General features: G+C 36.1%; 1 protein-coding gene across 7 annotated transcripts in view; it reads left to right on the top strand.

Annotated features, from left to right (window-relative positions):
- NOL4 (nucleolar protein 4) overlaps positions 1-22,036 on the top strand; it is a 402,656-nt gene that overhangs the window by 37,797 nt on the left and 342,823 nt on the right. The window contains exon 1 of one of the 7 annotated variants that reach the window (XM_032310901.1): positions 14,334-14,367. The exons of the other annotated variants lie outside the window; for them this stretch is intronic. The gene's annotated coding sequence lies outside the window, so the exon portion shown is untranslated. Of the gene's footprint in view, positions 1-14,333; positions 14,368-22,036 lie in introns of those variants that run through there. 7 annotated transcript variants of the gene reach the window in all.

Here is a 22,036-nt window from a genome sequence, read left to right on the forward strand (position 1 = left end):
AGCTAGGGCACTGGAATATAAACTCTTCTGGCTGGTGGAACCTAAAGGAAAGTCTTTTGGAAGACTTCAAGAAAGTTAATTCTCCATAAATAAGGGATATGAAAAGCATAAAACACCCTTCTTTGCTGGATGTGGTGGTGCACACACATGAAGCCTAGAGCTTGTGATGTCTTCTTGCAATCACAAGAAAGAGGGAGCTGACCTGGGGAGGATGACAGGAGACCAAAGGAAAGTACTTACTTAGGTCACTATGACACTCCTGGCTTAGAACCAAATCTAAAACAACACTGCTTCTGGAAATTTTTGTGTACAAAATATAAAATATATAAGTTTTTTTAAGGTGGCCATTCCATTGATTTTAGCAAAATCATTTTCACGGACACAAGTGATCCATTATCTCATATGCATGTACATACATATATATGTAGTATGTGTGTGCATATGTGTATATGTGTGTGTGTGTATGTGTGTGTATTATTTTTTTTCAGTATCACATAATTCACTTTTCTAATCACTTAGACAAATCAGGACAAGTAGAGTGAACTTGGCTCCCATTTTTCAACTGACAATATGTTCTGAAACAATGAGGTTACTAGAAGTGGGTAGAGATACCCTCATTTTTATGGGATTTTCCTACTTTATCATGTATGTTCAGGGCCTTCTGTGGCCTGTGCCACAACTATAGAGCCATCTCATTAAGAGATCATAGCAAAATTGGGGTCCTGTTTCTGTGCTGTGATTTCAAGCTGAAGTTTATTAATATCTTCAGAGATTTTTGAGCATTATCTTTGTAACTTTTAATAACATGGGGGTTCAGGGGACCCCAGTGGATTTCTTTGGCTCAGTTAGAATAGTTTTGTAATTTCACGTGAAACTTTTGCATTGTATACCAGACCTATGTATAGAATACCATTTATAATGGCTTTAAAAGACCAAGTAATTCCTCTAATGTATTGGTCTTAATGATACAAGAGTACTTTTTTGTTGAGTGAGAAGTATACAATTGTAATACTGTATGAAATAAGCTTAAAATCATTGCCAAATGTAACTTTTTTGTGTGTATTTAAATAAAAATATTCCTTAAATTTTAAGCTATCACAACTAAAATTCCATTCAGTACTTTTGTATAACACTGTCTTCAGATTTTTTCCTTGACTGTTCCACTCAGTTCCACAAGAAGGATTAAAAGACTGTGATTTCACTATAAACTGATAAATACTAAAATCTTACCAATAATTTGGGATGCCTGGGTGGCTCAGTAGATTAAGCCTCTGCCTTCAGCTCAGGTCACGATCCGAGGGGCCTGGGATGGGGCCCTGCATAGGTCTCTTTGCTCAGCGGGGAGCCTGTTGCTTCTCCTGCTTGTGCTTTCTCTCTCTGACAAATAAATAAAATATTTAAAAAACAAAAAATCTTCCCAGCAATTCAAAGCACACATTTTACTCAAAGTGACTGGGCAATTCTACCTTTGTTTACAAAGGACAGCACATTCATTCATATAAATATTGAAGATAGAAACATAATAGAATTTTACTGAATTTATAGTTGACAATTATTTATAGAAAAGCATTTGGGAGATACATAAAATCATATATATATATAAATCATTTGTCCAGTTTTATTACATATTAAGAAACTTTTAATTTATATGGCAAGCTATTATTTGCATATGATCTGTTACAGATGGCCTTTAGCCATCCATATCAAGAGATAAGCATTCTCAGCTCTTGTAAATTATGGTGAATGAATATCAATCAATCTGTTTTGCCTCTTTATTTAGACTCTAATTCCAGACGGAAGCTTGCTGCTTATAAATCTGAATTCTTGCCAAAACAGAAATGTTGAAATTCAAATTCATTTGGATATTGTCTGTATGTAATGGATCATATATACATATATATTTTTTCTCTATTTCTTAAATTGTAACTAAAAAACTCCACTCTCGTCCAGTGTGTAGTCAGGACAGGAAAACTGATGAGGTCATAGCAACAAGCAAAAACATGCTTAAAAATGTATCTCTAAGTCCAAATGTGAACACGAGTATTCTGGATTCAAATATCTCACAGCCATTTGAAAATTAAAATATGTATTTATTTTACAAATGAGGAATGGAAAGAAAGTATCTTGAACTTGGTTTAAAGGATTTTTAGCCTTAATCCTCTCAAGACTGATTTATTTCTAAACTAGAATAACATTAATTTAAAATCTACCAAATGACCTATGATCCAGAAATATTGTATTAGATGTGGGGGGAAAAACTTAAATGTCTATATTAAAAATCAAGAACTTTATCATTATTAAAGAACTGATTCTACTTACCAACATATTACTTGTTTTGGAATAGTGCCTAGTATGTCATAAACACTCTAAATATTTTATGAATGAATTAACTTTGAAAATCAAATTGTCTTTTTTTTTTTTTTTTTAAGATTTTAAATAGAGGAAGAAGGAGAGGGGTTCCATCCCAAGACCCGGGGATCATGACGTGAGCCAAAGGCAGATGCTTAACCATTTGGGAGGTTGTGGATAGGAGTTAGCATATTGGAAATATTGTTCATTTTCTCTTTAATCTTTCTCAGGCTATGCAAGCAAGCAAACAAAGCATCAGTAGTAACACAGCAAGGCCATGTATCCTGGGCTTCCAAACCTATTTTATTATAAGAAAGAATATGATCTGTGAACAAATATATACCAATAAATATTCACAAATATACAAAATTACTGCAATTCCAGCAATGACTGATTCTGGCATTATATCTTAGACACCTCTGAGGCTGAATTCATCTTTCCAATCAACTGAGACAATTGTTTTTCATTTCTTTTATTTTCCCTCTGATCCTAGCATTTTATTCAATAATTATTTCAAGGCTTTATATTATGTTCAGTGGATGACAAAAGGATGAATAACTTTGGCTACCCTTAAGAAATCTATAATTAAAATGAAAATGTAGTGTGTACAAAAATAGTTATAATATTCAACATCATATGTTATTCAGGAATTGCAAATTAAAACAATGAGATATCATTATACACTATTAGAATGACAAAAATCCAAAACACTGCCTTTTTTTTTTTTTTTTCTTTTTAATAGAGAGTGAGAAAGCGCATGAACAGAGCAGGGGAGGGGAGGGGAGAAGGAGAGAGAGAATCTCAAGCAGAGAGAGAATCTCAAGAAGCACAGAGTCTGATGCAGAGCTCAATCTCAGGACCCTAAGATCATGACCTGAGCTGAAATCAAGAGTCAGAACTTTAATCAACTGAGCCACCCAGGTGCCCCAAGGAACTTTCATTCATTGTTGGCGGGAATGCAAAGTGGTGCAATTACTCTGGAAGATAGTCTGGCAGCTTTTTTTTTTTTTTTTTTTTTTTTTTTTAAATAAAACTAAACATACTCTTATGTTATGGTCCCAGCAATTGTGCTCCTTGGTGTTTGCCCAAAGGAACTGAAAATTTATGTCTGCACAAAAACCTGCATGTAGCTGTTTATAGTAGCTTTTTCAGAATTGCCAAAACTTGGAAGTAACCAAGATGTCATTCGGGAGGCAAATGGTAAATAAACTCTTGTACACCCAAGATGTAGTATTATTCAGTGCTGTAAAGAAATGACCTATCAAGCTATGAGATGACCTGGAGCAACCTTAAATAAGGCACATGACTTAAGTGAAAGAAGCCTATCTGAAAAGGCTACATAATGTGTAATTCTGACAATCTGGCATTCTGGAAAATGTAAGATTATGGAGATGGTGAAGGATCAGTGATTTCTATGGCTTTTAGAAGAGGAAGGGGTGAATAGGTAAAGCATAAGGAGTTTTTAAGGCAGCAAAACTATCTATATGATACTACAATGATTTATATATGTCATTATGTATCTGTCAAAACCAATAGAGTATATATTTGTCCAGATCTAAGAGTGAACCCTAAAGTAAACTCTGGACTCTGAGTGACAGTATAGTTTCATCAATTGTAAGAAATGTACTACTCAGGTGTGGGGTGTTGATAGTGGGTAAAAACTATGTTTTTGTGGTGGCAGGGAGTGTAAGGCAAATAACTCTAACTTCCACTCAATTTTGCTGTGAACCTAAAATGGCTCTAAAATATGAAGATTTGGGGCACCTGGGTGGCTCAGTGGTTTAGGCCTCTGCCTTTGGCTCAGGTCATGATCTCAGGGTCATGAGATCGAGCCCCACATCGGGCTCTCTGCTCGGGGGGGAGCCTGCTTCCCTCTCTCTCTCTGCCTGCCTCTCTGCCTGCTTGTGATCTCTGTCTGTCAAATAAATAAATAAAATCTTTTTAAAATATGAAGATTTTTTTAAAAGCTATATTATAAAGACTGGCAGAGTTCAAAAAACAAAACAAAACAAAAACAAAAACCCACAAAATCTGCATACTTTGGGGATTTATAGAAAATTATTCTGGTTTATAAAAAATTCACAAAAGACTAACCATTAGGTATGAATATTATTTTATTAGGAATAAGAGTCAAACATTGCTTGCAGAGAGGAATGGCAAAGGCAAAAACTTTGGCAGGTGTAGTACTTACAAAGTCCTTTCTGTGGAATGACACATAGTTTCATTGTATGGAATATTCTACTTAGTGAAGCAATGGAAGCAAAGATTCAGAAGACTTGCCAGAGTGGTTTTTTGTTTGTTTGGTGTACTTGTTTCTCATTATACAGATAAGAGGGCTTAGAGGTACGATCGCACAGTTAGTAATAAGTTCGTTCTAATTCCTAGTCCAAATTTTCATTTTTTCATGCTTTAGCAACTAGAAGAAATCCTTGAATGTTACAAGTAGTTTAGACTTCATTCAATTGGCCATTGGTGATTTTATTATTTTTTTTTGGTGGTGAGTGGAAAAATAGGACATGATTTTAAGAACAATAGAATAGCCATGAGCAGAATGAATTATGGACAAAGCAGAGAGACTCAAGCATAGGAAATACCATCATTTTGGCAGGGTGGAAATGGACAAGCAGGCTTGGCATGATTTGGGGCTTGAAGAAGCAATTTGCAATCACAGTCGTTGTGCAATAGACCAATCTTGAAACACTTGCACAGAAGGAACAGGACAGCGAAGTTGGGGTTCAGAAATATTTAGAGAAGCCAAACTGGGTTGGCAAGTCACACTTCTAGAAGTTGTCTCCTCAGTGTCAAAAGGATGGTAAAGTGAGCAAAGAAAAGAGAAATATACACATTTAAAGACTGCGAAATTTTACTGGGCATGTATTAGTTCTTAGATGGTCTAGGTAGGTGATGGTCAATGGGTGCACATTTTTGCCTTCAGGGAGCTAAGACTGGTAGGTGTATCTCAAAGCAAAATCTTTGGCCTACTTTATAAACTGTCTGAACATCAAATGGTCTACAAGCAGTTTAACTGTTCCAAAAGAAAAGGGATGAAACATTTGTTGAAATACATTTAATGTATATGAAATGCAAGATGAATTATGATTAATTACCATTAGATTACATTCTCAATACGTTCTTAATGATGGTTCATGACTATTACATACTTGGTTGTTCAGGTGCTACAAAGGAGATATTGGTCACTAGCCTTGGCTAACATTTAGTTAATAGGGAGCAGGTCAGGTTGGCTACAGTGCTTTCATGCTATTGTTTATATTTGTGAAATTTGCATATTTTTCTGTTGTATTATATCCCAAATTCACAGAAGTGGACCAGGAAATAAAATGATTTGTTGACATGTAAACGTAATATTATTCATAATAAAGTAGACAGAATAAAGAATACAAGTGTACATATGTCAGGATAAATGGATTTGTAACTGTAACTTTTCCATGAAGCAGCCCAAGAAGAAAAATTATGTAGAAAATATGATGATGAATATCTGAAAATTAGATTTTGACTGTGTATTTGCCTTCTTTCCCTTGTACATTGGTAATGATGAAACTTTCTATGTATGAATAATATTCCATTGTATTTATGTAACAGATTTTGTTTACTCAGCCATTAGTTGATGGATACTTTGAGAAACTTGGAGAAGTTTCTACATTTTGTTTATTATGAATGATGTTGCTATGGACAAAATTTTCATATGTACATTTTTTTTTTCGTGGACACATACTTTCAGTTCTCTTGGCTATATACTCAGGGACGGAATTGCTGCGTTATATGGCCACTTTTTAAAAACTTTTTTAGTAACTGCCAAACTGTTTCCAAAGTAGCTTACTATTTAAATGCCCACAGCAATGTGTGAGGGTTCCAAATTCTCCCTGTCCTTACCAACAATTTTTTTTAGGGTGGGGGGAGGGGCAGAGGAAGAGGGAGAGAGAGAGAATCTTTAAGCAGCCTCTATACTGGGCATGGAGCCCAAGGCAGGGTTCCATCTCATGACCCTGAGATCCATGACCTGAGCTGATGTCAAGAGTTAGATGCTTAACTGACCAAGCCACCTAGGCGCACCCAACATTTTTTATGTTCTATTTTTTTTTTTTTAATTGTAGCCATCCTAGGGGATATGGCTTGCATTTCCCTAATGACTAATCTTGTTGAACATCATTTCATGTGCTTATTGGGCATATGTATATGTCTATTCACATTCTTTGCACCTTTTTTAAAATTGGGTTGTCTTTTATTGCTGAGCTGAGCTGTAAGATTTCTTTATGTATTCTGGAACTCTACCTTTATCTGATATATTATGAGAAAATATTTTCTTTCTCTCTTTGGGTTGGCCTTTCACTTCTTTTCAAAGTGTTCTTTGATGTGTAAATATTTTTAGTTTTTATAAAGTCCAACTTGGTTATTTTTTCTTTGGTTGCTTGTGCTATAGGTGTCATAGGTAAGATACTGTTGCCTAAAGCAAGGCCATAAAGTTTTGCACTAACAGTGTCACTGTCTTTGTACCTACATTTAGGTTATTGATCTATTTTGAGTTAAATTTTGGATACTTAATGAGATAAGTATCTAATTCGTTTCTTTTGTATATGCATGTCCAGTTGTCCTTGCACCATTTGTGCATGACTATTTTTTCCCCAAATGGGCTAGCTTGGCATTCTTGTCAAAAATTATTTGACTATAGATACATGCTTTACTTATGGATATTCAATCCTACACCATAGATGTATGTCTATCTCTAAGCTAGTGCTACACTGTCTTGATTTTTGTACCTTTAGTACGTTTTGACATTGAGAAGTGTGACTTGTCTTCGTTTAACTTTCTTTTTTAGATTTGTTTGGCTTTTTGGAGTCCTTTGCATTGCCATATGAAATTTAAGATCAACTTGCCAATTTCTCAAAGAAAAAGGTAGTTGGAATTTCAATATAAATTTTGAACAAGTAGATTAATTTGGGGAGTATTACCACCTTAACAATAATAAGTCTTCCAGTCTAGGAACCCAGAATGTCTTTACCAATTATTTATCTCTTTTTTTTCCTAAAAAGTATTTTAGCTCTATTGAAGTAAATTAACATATACAATTGTAAGATATTTAAAATATACATCTGGTAATTTGATATATGTGTTCATTAGATAGGATCCTTCCCATCTAATTAGTTAACACATGCATCAGCTCACATATTTATCTATGTGTGTGTGTGTAAACATTTAAGTCCTATTCTCTAAGCAAATTCCAAATTGTATGCCACAGTATTATCAACTATAGTCACCATGTTTTACATGGGATCCTCAGTCTTTATTCATCTTATACCTGGAAATTTCTACCCGTTAACCAACTTCCTCATTTTCCCTACATCACAGCGCCTGGCAACCACCTTTATATTTTTCTCTCTGTTTCTATGAATTTGACTTTTTTTTTTTTAAAGATTCTACCTATAAGTGAAACCTATAGTATTTGTCTTTCTCTCTTTGCCTTATTTCATCAGCTTAATGCCCTCCAGGTAACCTATATAATATAGGTGAAAAATATTCTCCTGTGTGTGTGTGTGTGTGTCTTTATGCATTCATCTGTTGATGAACGGTTGTTTCTATTTCTTGGCTATTGTGACTAATGCTGCAGTAAACATGGGATTGCAGATACCTTATTTCATTTCTCTCACGTACATGGAAATGGGATTGCTGGATCATATGGTAGTTCTATTTTTAAGTCTGGAGGAATGTCTATTATTTTCCATAGTAGCTGCATCAATTTACATTTCTACTAACAGTGAACAAGGGTTCCCTTTTATCCACATCCTTGTCAACACTTATTTCTTTTCTTTTTGATGGTAGCCATTCTAACGGGTATGAAGTGATTTCTCACTCTAGTTTTGATTTGCATTTTACTCATAACCAGTGATGTTGAGCATCTTTTCATCCATGTCCTGGCCATTTGGAGGTCTTCTTTGGGAAAATGTCTATTTCAATCTTTTGCCCCTCTTTAAATTGGACTGTTTGGTTTTTGCTGTTGAGTTGTATGAGTTCTTTATATCTTTTGAGTATAAACACCTTTTGAATTCTTTTTGTCTTTTGAGTATTGAGTACAGAATCTACCGTTCTGTTGGTTGCCTTCCATTTTGTGGGTAGTTTCCTTTGCTGTGCAGAAACTTTACAGTTTGATGTAGTCATACTTGTTTATTTTTGCTTTATTTGCTTTTGCTTTTGGTGTCAAATCCAAACGATCATTGCAAGGATTAATGTCAGAGATTTTCCCCACTATGTTTTCTTTTAGGAGTTTTATGGTTTCATGTCTTATGTTAAAGTTTTGAATCCATTTTGAGTTGATATTTGTGTATGGTATAAGACAGAAGTTTACTTCAACAATATTTTGGGGGCACCTGGGTGGCTCAGTTCGTTAAGTGTCTGTTTTCAGATTGAGCCCTGTATCAGGCTCACTGCTCAGTAGGTGTCTGCTTCTCCCTCTCCCTCTGCCTGCCACCCCACCCGCCCCGACTCAAGTGTGCTTTCTCTCTCTTAAATATATAAATCAAATCTTTAAAAAAAAAAACAAAACACCCAGTGTTTTGAAGTTGATAGTGTACAATAATTTCTTCTGTTTAGTCCTGATTATTTTATTCTTTTTGATAGAATAAAAAGAATTTTTTCTTAATATTTTCATATTTTTCATTGCTATTGTGTAAAAACTCAGCTGACTTTCATATATTGATCTTGTATCCTGCAACCTTGCAAACTCTTTTTTACTCAATAGAGATGATTTTTATTACCTCTATTTTTTTCCCCTCTTAATTTCCTTGGCTAGAGTTTCCACAGCAATATTGAATGGAGTGACAGGAGCATACACCCTTATCCTCCTGAGCATAAGAGAAAATTAACTATAATCTTAACTTGTTTTTTCATAGATGTCCTTTATCAGCTAAGGAAACTTTCTTCTATCCCTAGTTTTTTGAGCTTTCATTTTTTATAAAAAAAAAAAAAAAAAAAACTTTTGTCATGAAAGTGTGTTGAACTTCTGTCAAATGTTTTTCCTGCATCTATTTACATGATCATATGTTCTTCCCTTATTTTATTAATATGACGCTTCGTATCAATTAGTTTGTATATATGGAATCTGGTTTATATTCCTCTGATAAAGCCCATATGATCATGGCATTTAATTTTTTTTTTTTTTATGCTGCTAGATTTGGTTTGCCCATGCCATACACACAGCTCTTTATTTCTTCATGTGGATGAGAGTTTCCTCTCATTTCATACAAAAGAATGCTCTTCAGTTTTTCTTTTAGGTTAGATATGCTAGGAACAAAATCTTTGAGTTTTGGTTTATCTAAGAATGTTTTAATGTCTTCGCTTGTTGAAGGATAATTTTGCTGGGTATAGATTCGTTAGCACTTTGAATTTGGTTTTTGGCCTTCATGCTTTATCTGCTTCATGTTCTTATCTGCTTCTGGGCCTGCCTGGTTTCTGATTAGAAATCAGTTCCTTGTCTTACTGAGGATCTTTTTGTATGTTGAGTTGCTTCTTATTGCTTTCAATATTCTTTCTTTGTCTTTGCTGCCAGTAGTTTGATGAGGTACCTTGGGGTCTTAGTCTGCTTGGGCTGTTGTGACTAAATACCATAGACTTTCTGGCTTAAACTAAAAAAAAAAAAAAAGAATAATTTTCTCAGTATTATGGAAGCTAAAATGCCAAGATCAAGGTACAAGTATGTCAGTTTCTGGTTAGAATTCCCTGCCTGGCTTGTAGATGGCCACCTTCTTGCATGGTGGGAAAAGGGAGCACAAGCTCTCTGATGTCTCTTCTTTCAAAAGCACTAATCTCATAAAGTTCCCACCCTCATGACCACATTTTATTCTAATTGCCTTTTAAAGGCCCCATTTCCAAATACCATCACATGGGTATTAGAGTTTTAGCATATTAATTTTGGCTGGCAGACACAGTTCAGATCAATGAGGTGTGGATCTATCTGAATTTAACCTATTTGGAGTTCAGTGAGTTCTCTAAATATATATATATTCATTTTCTTCATCAAATTTGCAAAGCTTTTTCCCCATTATTTCTTCAAATATTCTTTGTGCCCTTTTCTCACTTCTCTTAGTCTGGGATTCCCATTATGATTTTGTTTGCCTGATGATGTCCCACAGGGCTCTAAGGTTTTGTTTATTTTTCTTATTTTTTTTTTACTCAGCTCCTCAGAATGAATAATTTCACAAACTTTATGTTCATATTCATGGATTTTTTTTTCTCTGCCTACTCATATAGCTTGTCTTTTCTTCTGCTTTCTCCTGTTGAAATCCTCTACTTATTGTTCATTTCAGTGATTCTGCTTTTCAAATCCAAAATTTCTTTTTACTTTCTAAAAAAAACTTTCTGTCTCATTATTGATATTTCCACCTGATGTGACATTGTTCTAATATTTTCTTTGGTTCTCCATACATGATTTTCTTTGTCTAGCTCTTTGTAAATATTTTAAAAAGCTAATGTAATTTTTCTAGTAATGTAATGTAATTTTTCTAGTTTTCTAGTTTTCTGAGTTTCATCTGAGATAGTTTCTGTTGATTGTTTTATTTTTGTGTATGGACAATACTTTCTTGTTTCTTTGAATGTCAATTTCAATTTCTTACTGAAAAATGAACATATAAAATAATATTGTATGGGAATTCTGGAAATGAGATTCTGTTCTCTTTCTGGGGCTTGTTGTTGATGCTTATTATAATTATAGATGTTTTTTGTTTAGTGGAATTTTAAAATTAATTCTGTAAAGTCTATATAGTTTGTCTTCTGCAGCCACTACAGTCTTTGCTCAGCCTAATAATCTAATGATAAAACAATAATTCCCTTAAATTCCTAGAACCAATATTTGCTAAGGGGAACTCTGTGTTAGGTCAAACCTTTGACTATTAGCCAGTCTGCTTACAACTCTTTCATAGCTTTATTTCCTGCTTGTGCAGAGTCTCAAGGTCAGTTAGAGGTGAGACCTGAGGGCCTTCTTAGACCTTCTTTGAGTGTGCATATGTGTGCATATGCATCTATGCAAGAGTATGTTGTTTTGGATTCCAAGGTAATATGTTAGCACCTTTCAAAACCATATGGACGTCGTATTCCCTAGTTTTTACTTTTAGGCTTTTGTTTAGTCTATTGTTTGACTCAAAAGTTATTCACTGTTGTAGGCAGCTGTGAAGATAAAAGGTGTTCCTATAATTGTTTTCCATCAACGTTCCTGAGGTGAAGGTTTTTCACAGTGGGTGGGTTCCAAGTCAGGTCAACTTCAGACAGCTTGTTAAGTGGGGTCTTCCAGGGAACCACCTGATGGGTAACATAATGTGACTGTTCTTTGGGACTGAAGCTTTGAAAAAGCCCAGGCTCCATTCTCTTACTTCTGGTGACTAACAGGCTGCTCTAATAATGTGGGCTGTTACTTTTCTAGGCGACAGCAGAGTACCACATTAGGAGACGGAACTACAGCAAGTTAAAACACCATAAATTTCCCTATTGTTTTCAGTATTTAGCCCTTTTCCTTTAATAAACACTTGCTGGGTTTTGTAAGGCTTTGATGAGTTTTCAGTGTTTTGGAAAAGTAGATTCTGACAGTTTTGCCCATTTTTTCATGACTTTTAGGAAGAATAGATTTTCAGAGCTTCTTACTCTGCCATTATAGTTTTGATGTCACTTCTGTACACTGAATTTAAATAGTAAAGTTTAAGCTCCCTGCTGAAATTTTTGGGTATTGGGCTGAAACTTTAGTTCAGGATCACTCTAAAGAGGCAAGCAAGCTGGCAGGACACTATTCACTGAATAATGCAAGGAATTTTCCAAGCATCACTCACTCTCCTCCTTGCTACATGGTGTCGTACATTCAGTTGCTCACGTGCACTCTGGGGAGTCGTGTGTTCCTCAAAGGATTTTTAAACATTGGTTAATAAAAGTATTAATTGACATTAAATTCTGAGATAAGGAAATAGTGAACAAGTATTATGATTGAATTTAAAATAAATATTAGCATTCACATTGGGATGTTACATATCAACATGTCATCCATGTTGAGAGGGATACTTTTCCTTAGTAAAAGCACATTCAGACAACACATGGCACTGTTATTATTTGATTTTGATTCATATGCAACATCTGCGGGCATGACAATGATTTGCCATTCAAGAATTCATAAAATACTTTAAAGAGAATAAAGATATATACAGTCCCAGAGCAGGTTTGTAGTATGGTGTCTCTTAAACAGATATCCTTTAAATATTTTTTCAGCATTCATTCGGTGGATATGGAGAGAAACTACATTTACAAAATGTTTACTCCTTTATTTTCACAACAAAGGCTTCTTAAAACAATGTTTTAACTGCTTTTGAAGTAGGATGATTTTTTATTTTAATTAGCTTTTTAAAACTGGATAAATCAAAATTAGATTAACATTTACTATTATATTGATGTCATTATCCAAAAATATCTTGTTCATTTTTAGTTAAAATGCTGGGTAGTGACACAGAACAGATATGTCTTAGTAATTTCAGATATATAACAAAACCTCACTTAGGTTGTCAAAAGTATACTTTGTAATAACTTGATTATATATGTATATATGTTTGTATAAATCTGTATAAAGAGTGTGTATGTACATATACAAAACAGACACATACAAATTTGTATTCATAAATGTAAAATTCTAGGTTAGAAATTATTAGAGTTTTACATAAAATATTTGTCTCAAGAAGTGCCTTACCCAGATTGAAACAAAACATGTGTACTTGAATTAACATCAGAACAATAGTAAAGTAATGCATTAATTAAAGAAGTGACAGGTGATACTATATTCTTAAACCCATCAACAGATTGAGGTCTTTGATTCTGGAAGGAAGGTCAGGGTTGAGAGAAGCATGATAAACTAATAACTCGAGCATTTTCTAACTAAAAGTTAAAATGCAATGAAACTTAATTCTCTTTTTTTTTTTTTTAAGATTTTTTATTTTTATTTATTTGAGAGAGAATAAGTGAGAGAGAGCATGAGAGAAGAGAAGGTCAGAGGGAGAAGCCAACTCCCCAAGGAGCTGGGAGCCTGAGGCGGGACTCGATCCTGGAAGTCTGGGATCAAGACCTGAGCCGAAGGCAGTTGCTCAACCAAATGAGCCACCCAGGCGCCCCCTTCATTCTCTTTTTAAGTCCTACCTAAATTGTATTGGCGGCACAATGACTGACAGAGAAAACCTATATGGTTTTGATATGATATGTTTATGATAATTTGCTTCATGGTATTGATATTTCCTCTTAATGGCTTACCCAGTGCCTGTATCAGTAACCTGTTTAAATGTTTAAAACTAGGTAAATAGAGGGATGCTCAGTGGGTTAAGCATCTGCCTTCTGCCCAGGTCATGATCCCAGAGTCTTAGAATCAAGTCCTGCAGTGGGCTCCTTGCTCAGTGGGGAGCCTGCTTCTCCCTAGGCCTGCTGCTCCCCCTGCTTATGCTCTCTCACTCTCTCTCTGTCTGACAAATAAAATAAATTTGGAAAAAAAAATCTAAAACTAAATAGAATAAGGCATTAGCTGAAAATGTAGCAAGAATAATAACCATTTTCACTGCTACAGAGATGACAGGCTTTATCTCCAGTGGTTATTGACAATTAATGGGCTATCAGTAATTTTGGGATTTTTCTTTTAATTTTTAGTATGTAGATAACACATTTTTCATGAAGTTTGTAATTAACAAAAGTTAATTTTACTCTGGTATTTTCCTAGTGAAGTTATTTGATCCCTGAGCCTTAAAAATAGCTTGAAATGTTAGAAAAATACAAAATCTATCTTCTTTTATTCAACAAAAATATTTGAGCACAATGGTAGAATAATGGCTTCCAAAAGATGTCCATATCCGGATCTCCAGAACCTGTGAATATGTTACCATGGCAAAAGGAACTTTGAAGATGTGATTAAAGATCACAAGACAGGAAGATTATTCTGGAATTTCCAGGGGGGCCCAATTAATCCCCAGCATTTATAAGAGGGAGAGAGAAGGGCTAGGGGTAAAGAAAGAGGTGGGAGGACTAAAGCAGAGCTTGGAGTGATGCACTTTGAGGATGGAAGAAGAGCCATGAGCTGAGAGAGCAGGTGGCCTCTAAAAGCTGGAAAAGGCAAAGAAATGATTCTCCCTTAGAGATGCCAGATGGGATCTGAAGAAATTGGTGGGGTGGTAGGCGGCCGGGGGTGGGGGCCGGGGGAGAGTGAAAGAAGCAGCACCTACAAAGGCTAAGAAGCAAAGGAGAAAATTGATTAAGAATTGAAAAAGAATGGCATGGCTAGAGAGTAGAATAAGACAGGGGACTGGTGAAAGACAATGTTAAAGAATTCCTAGGGCCAAACCATGAATGTTTTGGCAGTTTGTATTAACGACCATATATTTTTGTTAGGTGTGTCTTAAGTATAAAGTGTAGTTAAATGTTGTCCTTTGTCCTGTTGCAGAAGTTTCCTTTCATTCCTATTTTTCTGAGAATTTTTATTAGGAATGAATGTTGGATTTTTCAGGTACCTTTATTGTGTTATTGGGCTGAACATATGGTTTTTTAGTTTGTTGATATCGTGGAGGACATTGGTTTTGAAATGTTAAACCAACCTTGCACTCTTGTCTCCCACAGTGTTGACATGGTATATCTTTCTTCATCCTTTACTTGAAAACTATTTGTGCCTTTAAATATAAAGTGCTTTTCTTATAAGTAGCATATAATTGGGTCTTGTTTTTTAATCCATATCTGCTTTTAAATTAGGTATTCACTAGTATATTTATATTTAATTTGCTTAGGGTTAAGTTTATCATCGTGCTATTTATTTTCTATTTATCCAATCTCTTCTTTGTTCTCTTTACCCTTTTTCTGCATTTTTGAAGTAATTATATATTAGCAGTTCCTTTTAGAGTTTATAGTGTACATCTTTAATTTATCAAAGCCAGCCTTCAAGAATTATACCACTTGTATAGTTTGAGATGCTAATAATAGTATATTTTCAATTTCCCCTCCTGACTTTCATGCTATTGTTATATATTTTCCTATAGATATATGATAAATCCAACGATACATTATTATGTATTTGGTTCAGATATCAGTGATCTGTAAAGATGCTGACATAGTAAGAAAATTATTCTAATATGTTTACCCATGTGGTTACCATTTGTGGTGGTCTTTATTCCTTTTCATAGATCCATAATTCCATCTGGTATTTCCATCTGTCTGAAAGACATTTCTGCCTGGAGGATAGTAACATTTCTTGTAGTATATGTCTGTTAGTATTGAATTCTTTTGGATTTGTATGTCAGATAATATACTTTGCCTTCATTTAAAAAGATATTATGATTATTCATACAAGTCTATAGATTTCAACATCTCATTAAAAAAAAAAAAGATTTATTTTTGTATTTTAGAGAGAGAAAGCATGAGCCAGGGGGAGGAGTAGAAAGGGAGGGAGAGGGAGAGAGAATCTCAAGCAGTCTCCCTGCTGAACACAGAGCCCAGTGTTGGGCTGGCTGCCAGGACCCTGAGATCATGACCTTAGCCACAATCAAGAGGCAGACCCTTAACTGACTGAGCCACCCAGGTGCCTCAAAATCTCATTTTTTTGTTTTCTATTTACCTTGCTCTTTAAAAATTGTTATTTTTATTTTTTCATTAACATATAATGTATTACTTGTTTTCAGGGGTACATGTCTGTGAATCCTCAGTCTTACACAATTCACAGCGCTCACTATAGCACATACCCTCCCCCATGCCCATCGCCCCGCCACGCCATCCCTCCCATCCCCCTCCACTCCAGCCAATACTCAGTTTGTTTCCTGAGACCAAGAGTCTCTTACACCGCTCTTTTTTAATGTTCTCTTTCCTACTGACCTTGACATTTTAAATTATTTTTTTTACTCACCTTTCCCCTTTAGTGACTCAGAATTTATGCACTAGATTTATCTTAGTTACTGCCATTTACATTTGATCATGCATAATTATTAAATTCTACCTCTGGACCTTCCTGCCTTCCATCTTAGACATGAATTACAATCTTTTGTTATCAAGGGTTTGGTTTATAGTCTTTTTTCTCTTGAACCCTAGAATGTAGACAGTATTATTGTTCTTTTATAAAATTATTTCTTTAATTTATATATTACATGTACTGTATATTTATCTTTATTTCATAAATCATTTTGCTTTTACACTCATCTTCAAATTCACTAGTTTCTTTACATGTTTCTTATTCCAGTCTGTTAGGCTTTTACTCTGGACACGTTTTCTTCCTTGAAATTAGTGCTTTAGAAGTTCCTTTAGTTAAAGTTCTGTGAGTGGTTAAGTTTCTTAATTTACCAATTGAAAATGTTTTTGTTTAGACTTGTTATTTTAACTTGTTAAATTCTTTTTTTTTTTTTTTAAAGATTTTATTTATTTATTTGACAGAGATCACAAGTAGGCAGAGAGGCAGTCAGAGAGAGGAGGAAGCAGGCTCCCCTCTGAGCCGAGAGCCCGATGCGGGGCTCGATCCCAGGATTCTGGGATCATGACCTGAGCCAAAAGCAGAGGCTTTAGCCCACTGAGCCACCCAGGTGTCCCAGTTAAATCCTTTTTAAAAAGTCTGTTTATTTTCCATATTACATCATACCATCCTGTTGAGAATTCTGCTGTCACTCCTATTGTCCTTTCTTTGTAGATATCTCTTTTTTGAAGGTGTTTAAATCTTTCTCTTCCGATGGTGTTGTACATATTCACTATAATGTATCCAAGTGGAGATTTAAAAATAATTAGGCTTGGGCACCTGGGTGGCTTAGTCAGTTAAGCATCTGCCTTCCACTTAGGTCCTGGGATTGAGTCCAGCCTGTGGCTCCCTGCTCAGCCGGAAGCCTGCTTCTCCCTCTGCCCCTCCCCTGCTAATGCTTGCTCTCTTTCTCTTTCTCTCTCACAAAAATAAATAAAATCTTTTAAAAATAGGAAAACTAATTAGGGTTTCTAATACACAGTCTTGGATTTCTGAATTAATGACTTTTACCAGTTCTGGATGTGAAGATATTACCCCACATTGGTATTTTGTTTTGTTTTCTCTATCATTCCTTTCCCTCTAGTTCCTTGCACTCACAAATCAGCTTTATTTACCCTACTTTGCCAGAATCCAAGGTTTAGTTTCTTCCTCTGGCTCCCTTCAATCCCCAGAAACTGTAGGTTCCCGGTATAGGCAATTGCCTCCAGATAAGCCCAAGCTTACTTTTCTGTTATAACTCACTTCTCTGTTTCTGTTTGCTCTTTCTTTTAAATTTTAATTTTTGGGTCCTTGGGGGTTTCTCATACTTATGTATATGCTGAATAATATATTTATAATGTGTATACATGTGAGGGAGAGAAAGAGAATAAGTTGGCTCAGATTTTCATTTTATAAAGATACTTTAGGATACTCTGAGAAGAATAAACCATAGGTGTCAAAAATGAAAGCAGTAGAACAAGTAGTAAATTGAATAAGTAATCCAAGCAAGAGATACAGGTGTCAGCAGATTTAAGAATGGTTTAATAGTTATGCTAAGTAATTGGATATGTGGGAGGTGTAAGAAATCCAAGATGACTTAAAGTGTAACAGCACTTTATATACAACTGTTCCATAGCTGTTCTATAACAGCTTGATTGTACAAATGTACAATTGTACAAATTGTACAATTTGTACAATTGTACAAATGTACAAATGTTAATATTGTTCTGTTTCTTTAGTGGATATTATTATACACCTAGATTTTCCCATAGTCCAATTTAGATGAGGTACCTCCAATATTGGGACTGTGGGGAAATGAACATAGACAAATTTTTTGTGTAATCTACTTTCTATTAAAAGACAAACATCTTTCAATGCCTCCTGGCTTGCTTCTGACAGACTCTGTTTACTTCAAATCTAGGTGTAAGATCCATCTTCTCAACTGGCATGCCCTATTGTAGTGGGAATTATAGGGTGGCTATTTTTATGTTTTTTTTTATTGTTTTATTAATATCTTTCTGTCAAACACTTTAACTACAACTTGTGAATTAGTTGGTATCTACTGGCCCAGGTAAGCTATAATGTAGTTATATTCTGATAGATCAGTGGATAAAAACTGTCAGCTTTCTATCATACGAAGCGTTGGAAGTTCGACAGTCTTATATTGAGGTTAATGAATATTTTAAATGTAACAATCTCTTCTAATATAACATTGTTTAGTGAGTAAGCTAGAGATGCACATACAAGTTTCTCTGGCTCTGTATTCTGTGTTAAGAATCTCTGAAACATTCCCAACCCTTGGAAAGACATATTTTGAAAATTTTCATTCAGTCGGCTTCTTTTTTTCCTAGAAAGATTTTAGACGTTGAAAAGTGTTTGTCACAACTAATAGGTTTTAAAAAAAACTTATGTTTTTAAAAGTGTAGACATTTATCAATGTAAAAATATTTAATGTTTATTATTATTCAATTAATACCTACTTATTATAGATTTCCTTGAAAAGTAAAGCAAAAGAAAGAAAAAATAACCTCAGGTTCTATTATCTTGAGACATCTCTTAACAAAAATTACATAGTGAGTATATGATACATGTTTCTTTCAAATCATTTCTTTATATACTTTTTCCCCAGTTTCTTCAATTCTAATGTACACTAATATTAAATGGTCAGATAAGTATTCATTTTGAAAGCTTTAATTAGCAGCTCTGTGTTGTATTCTATATTTAAATGCCCCAGTATATACTGTACCTTGAGAAAAATGGAACAATACTTGAATATGCAAAGATTGAGACCTAGCTGAAAGCATGCCAGACATGCTGAGGGCTAATCATGCCATGTGAAATAATAGAGTGAGCAGCTAGGCCTTTTCAGATGACAAAAGCAACAGTCTACCAGGCCAAAATCTTTTGTTTGCTTCCTATTCCTTTAAAACTCTACCACTGGACTATGGGATACTCTGATCATGAGCCTTCTTCTGTCAGATCCGGATGACATAAAGTGAGATATTAAACTTTAGTCCATATACATTCTATGACTTATATAGAACTCTATCTCCCAATTGAAATATGCATTTGTCATTAATCAATGTGGATAAAAAAGGAGCTAATTTGGCACTTGAGAGCATGGATAAAATCCTCAGGGAGATAGAAACATCTCTGCCATTATAGAAATAGCTTTACAGTTTGGAAGATGATTAAAGCTACATTGTCTTTATTAACCTCTTACTGTATCACATTTAAAGTGAACGTTTGTTTTTTTTAAAGATTTTATTTATTTATTCGACAGAGAGAGAGATTACAAGTAGGCAGAGAGAGAGGGGGAGGTAGGCTCCCTGCTGAGCAGAGAGCCTGATACAGGGCTTGATCCCAGGACCCTGAGATCATGACCTGAGCCCAAGGCAAAGGCTTAACTCACTGATACACCCAGGTGCCCCTGAAGTGAACTTCTTTATAAAAAAAAAAATCATTTAAAAAATCATCTTTGGAAATAACTGCTCTATAAAATTGAGTATTTCAGTGCAAATATACCAGTACATACCTGAATTAACAATCAGATAACACTTCAGTTTGCATTGTAAGGTATATATCTAATCTCAAAACCCTAATAAAAAGATCTTCTATGTTTTAGTACTGAATTTATTTAGTATTCAAATATGTATGCATATATACATATTACTTAAAAATTTCTTAAGCAAACTATTAAATCTAATTGACAAATGCTGTTCATTTCCCTATGAATTTACTCCAGTTGCAGATTATCTTTGCCCTAAGTGCTAAGTAACCAACAATTACTGAACAATACACTGATACATCAAGCATCTCCAAAATGTTTGGAAAAATCAGTGCTACAATGCATATTCAGCGACACATGTATTGCTTACAAATTCATTTTCAAAATTTGTGGCTCTTATTTAAAAAGTAATACTAAAAACTTCTATTATGAAAAGTCCTGGTTATAGCAATAAAATACTATTTTATAGTATTTTAGAGTATTTTATAGCTCAAGAAGAGAACAGGTCCTATTGCAAACTATAGAAAAAAAACTATCCTGAAATTTTCAACTAGAAATAAAAATAGCTTCTTTTTTCTACACCTAAGCAATAACTATTTTTCCTTTTAAAATCGTGGCACCTTTTGAAATCAAGGCAACAGTCCCATTGATTTAGCTACCAGAAAAGCACCCTTCTCCACCTGTGATCGCTTTGCTCCAGTTAATAAACACATGATTTCAGTTCTTTTAGGCTCTGGACAAAAATCAGTTTCTGCATGTAATTTTGAATCATTGGTCACAGGTCCTCTAATGGACAGTTTACCCAGCGGGAGGTGGCAGCACTCTGCCTGCTGACAGCGCCCCCTCCCCGGCACCCCTCTCCCATGGGAGGCCCCGGCAAGCGGAGCTGCTGACCTGGGAGAAGGCTGGGGTCCCATAGGGTCCCTGGCTGCACTAGTCACCTTTTACTGAGTAGCTCCGAAGGAGCCTACCCTTCGCTCCTCCAAAGCCAAGGAAGGGCAGGAGAAAAAAAGCCAGGACTCGGTGTCCTAGTCCTTGGGCATAAGCCTAGGTGGGCATAAAGGGTGGGCGCCGGGTGCCGGGGGTGGGGGCTGGGAAGCAGAGGGAACGGGGTGGGGGTGGGGGGGCAGACGGCCCACAGCCAGCGGGAGCTCCCCCGGAGGGCAGCTGGACTCTAGCGTGGGGTGGGGTAAGCTTCTATGGGGCTCTCTCGGACCTTTGGAAGGTGGCCCGCAATCCTAGCGCCTCAGGCCGGGAGGAGAAAGCAGACGCCTCTCCAAAGTGCCGGGAGGGTGGCGGGCTGAGCCTCCTCCCCGGCGGCGGTGGGTCCCGGCCGGGTCTCCAGCCCCCGGCGTCTGCTTCACGAGAGCACCACTGGGCCCAGCCGGCTAGTCGAGATCTCGGATCTCATCCAGTCCTCACGCTCCCAAATTCCGGGGCGGAGAACGCCGGAGGGACACGGGCCATGGCCGTTGCCCGGGCAACAGTGCTGCGGGCGGGGGACGCAGTGGAGGCTGGAGCTCGGAGTGAGTGTGGTTGCAGGACCCGCCGGGAGCCGAGCCGGCGCGAGGTCGGGGGAGGCGCGGCGGGCGCCGGGCGGCTGCGGGGCGCCCCTCTCACCGCCACCCCTCCGTGTTGCCATGGAGACTGCCGTGGCCGCCTCACCTGTACCGTGAGGCCTTGGAACAGCAGCTCCCGGAACCCTCCTTTGCCCCAGCGCTCTCTTCCAGGAACTCTGATCCGGCACCTGCCTCTCTGACAAACAGGATAGAAGAGGGCTGACTTCCAAAATTCACCCAGGGTTGCTCCACCACGTCTTTATTCGGTTTTCCACCCAGACTTTTCTGTATCTTGCTGTTAACGGTCTGGAGGATGAAAAGTGATTCCTTTTAAATACCTTATTAGGCAGAACACTGCCCTGGACAAAATCTAATTATCAACAGAAGGAGATTAAAATTTTTTTTTTTAAATTTTTAAATTGCAGTGGCTATATAAAATTCCTACTTCTCATTTATAGTATATGGATAATACAAGAACATCCTTTTGTTGAAGTTAACCACTTTTTGACAAATGAGTGGAGTAATTATGTGGGATATCTGGGGACATAATAGAGAAAGAATGAGCTGTTCAGAAGCCCCTTCCCTGTTTTTTCTTTTTTCCCCCAGTCTGTATGCCAATCCAGTGCTAAAATGTCTCATTTCTGG

The sequence above is a fragment of the Mustela erminea genome, chromosome 13 (genome assembly GCF_009829155.1).
Source record: "Mustela erminea isolate mMusErm1 chromosome 13, mMusErm1.Pri, whole genome shotgun sequence".
In the NCBI taxonomy this organism is placed as follows: Eukaryota; Metazoa; Chordata; class Mammalia; order Carnivora; family Mustelidae; genus Mustela; species Mustela erminea.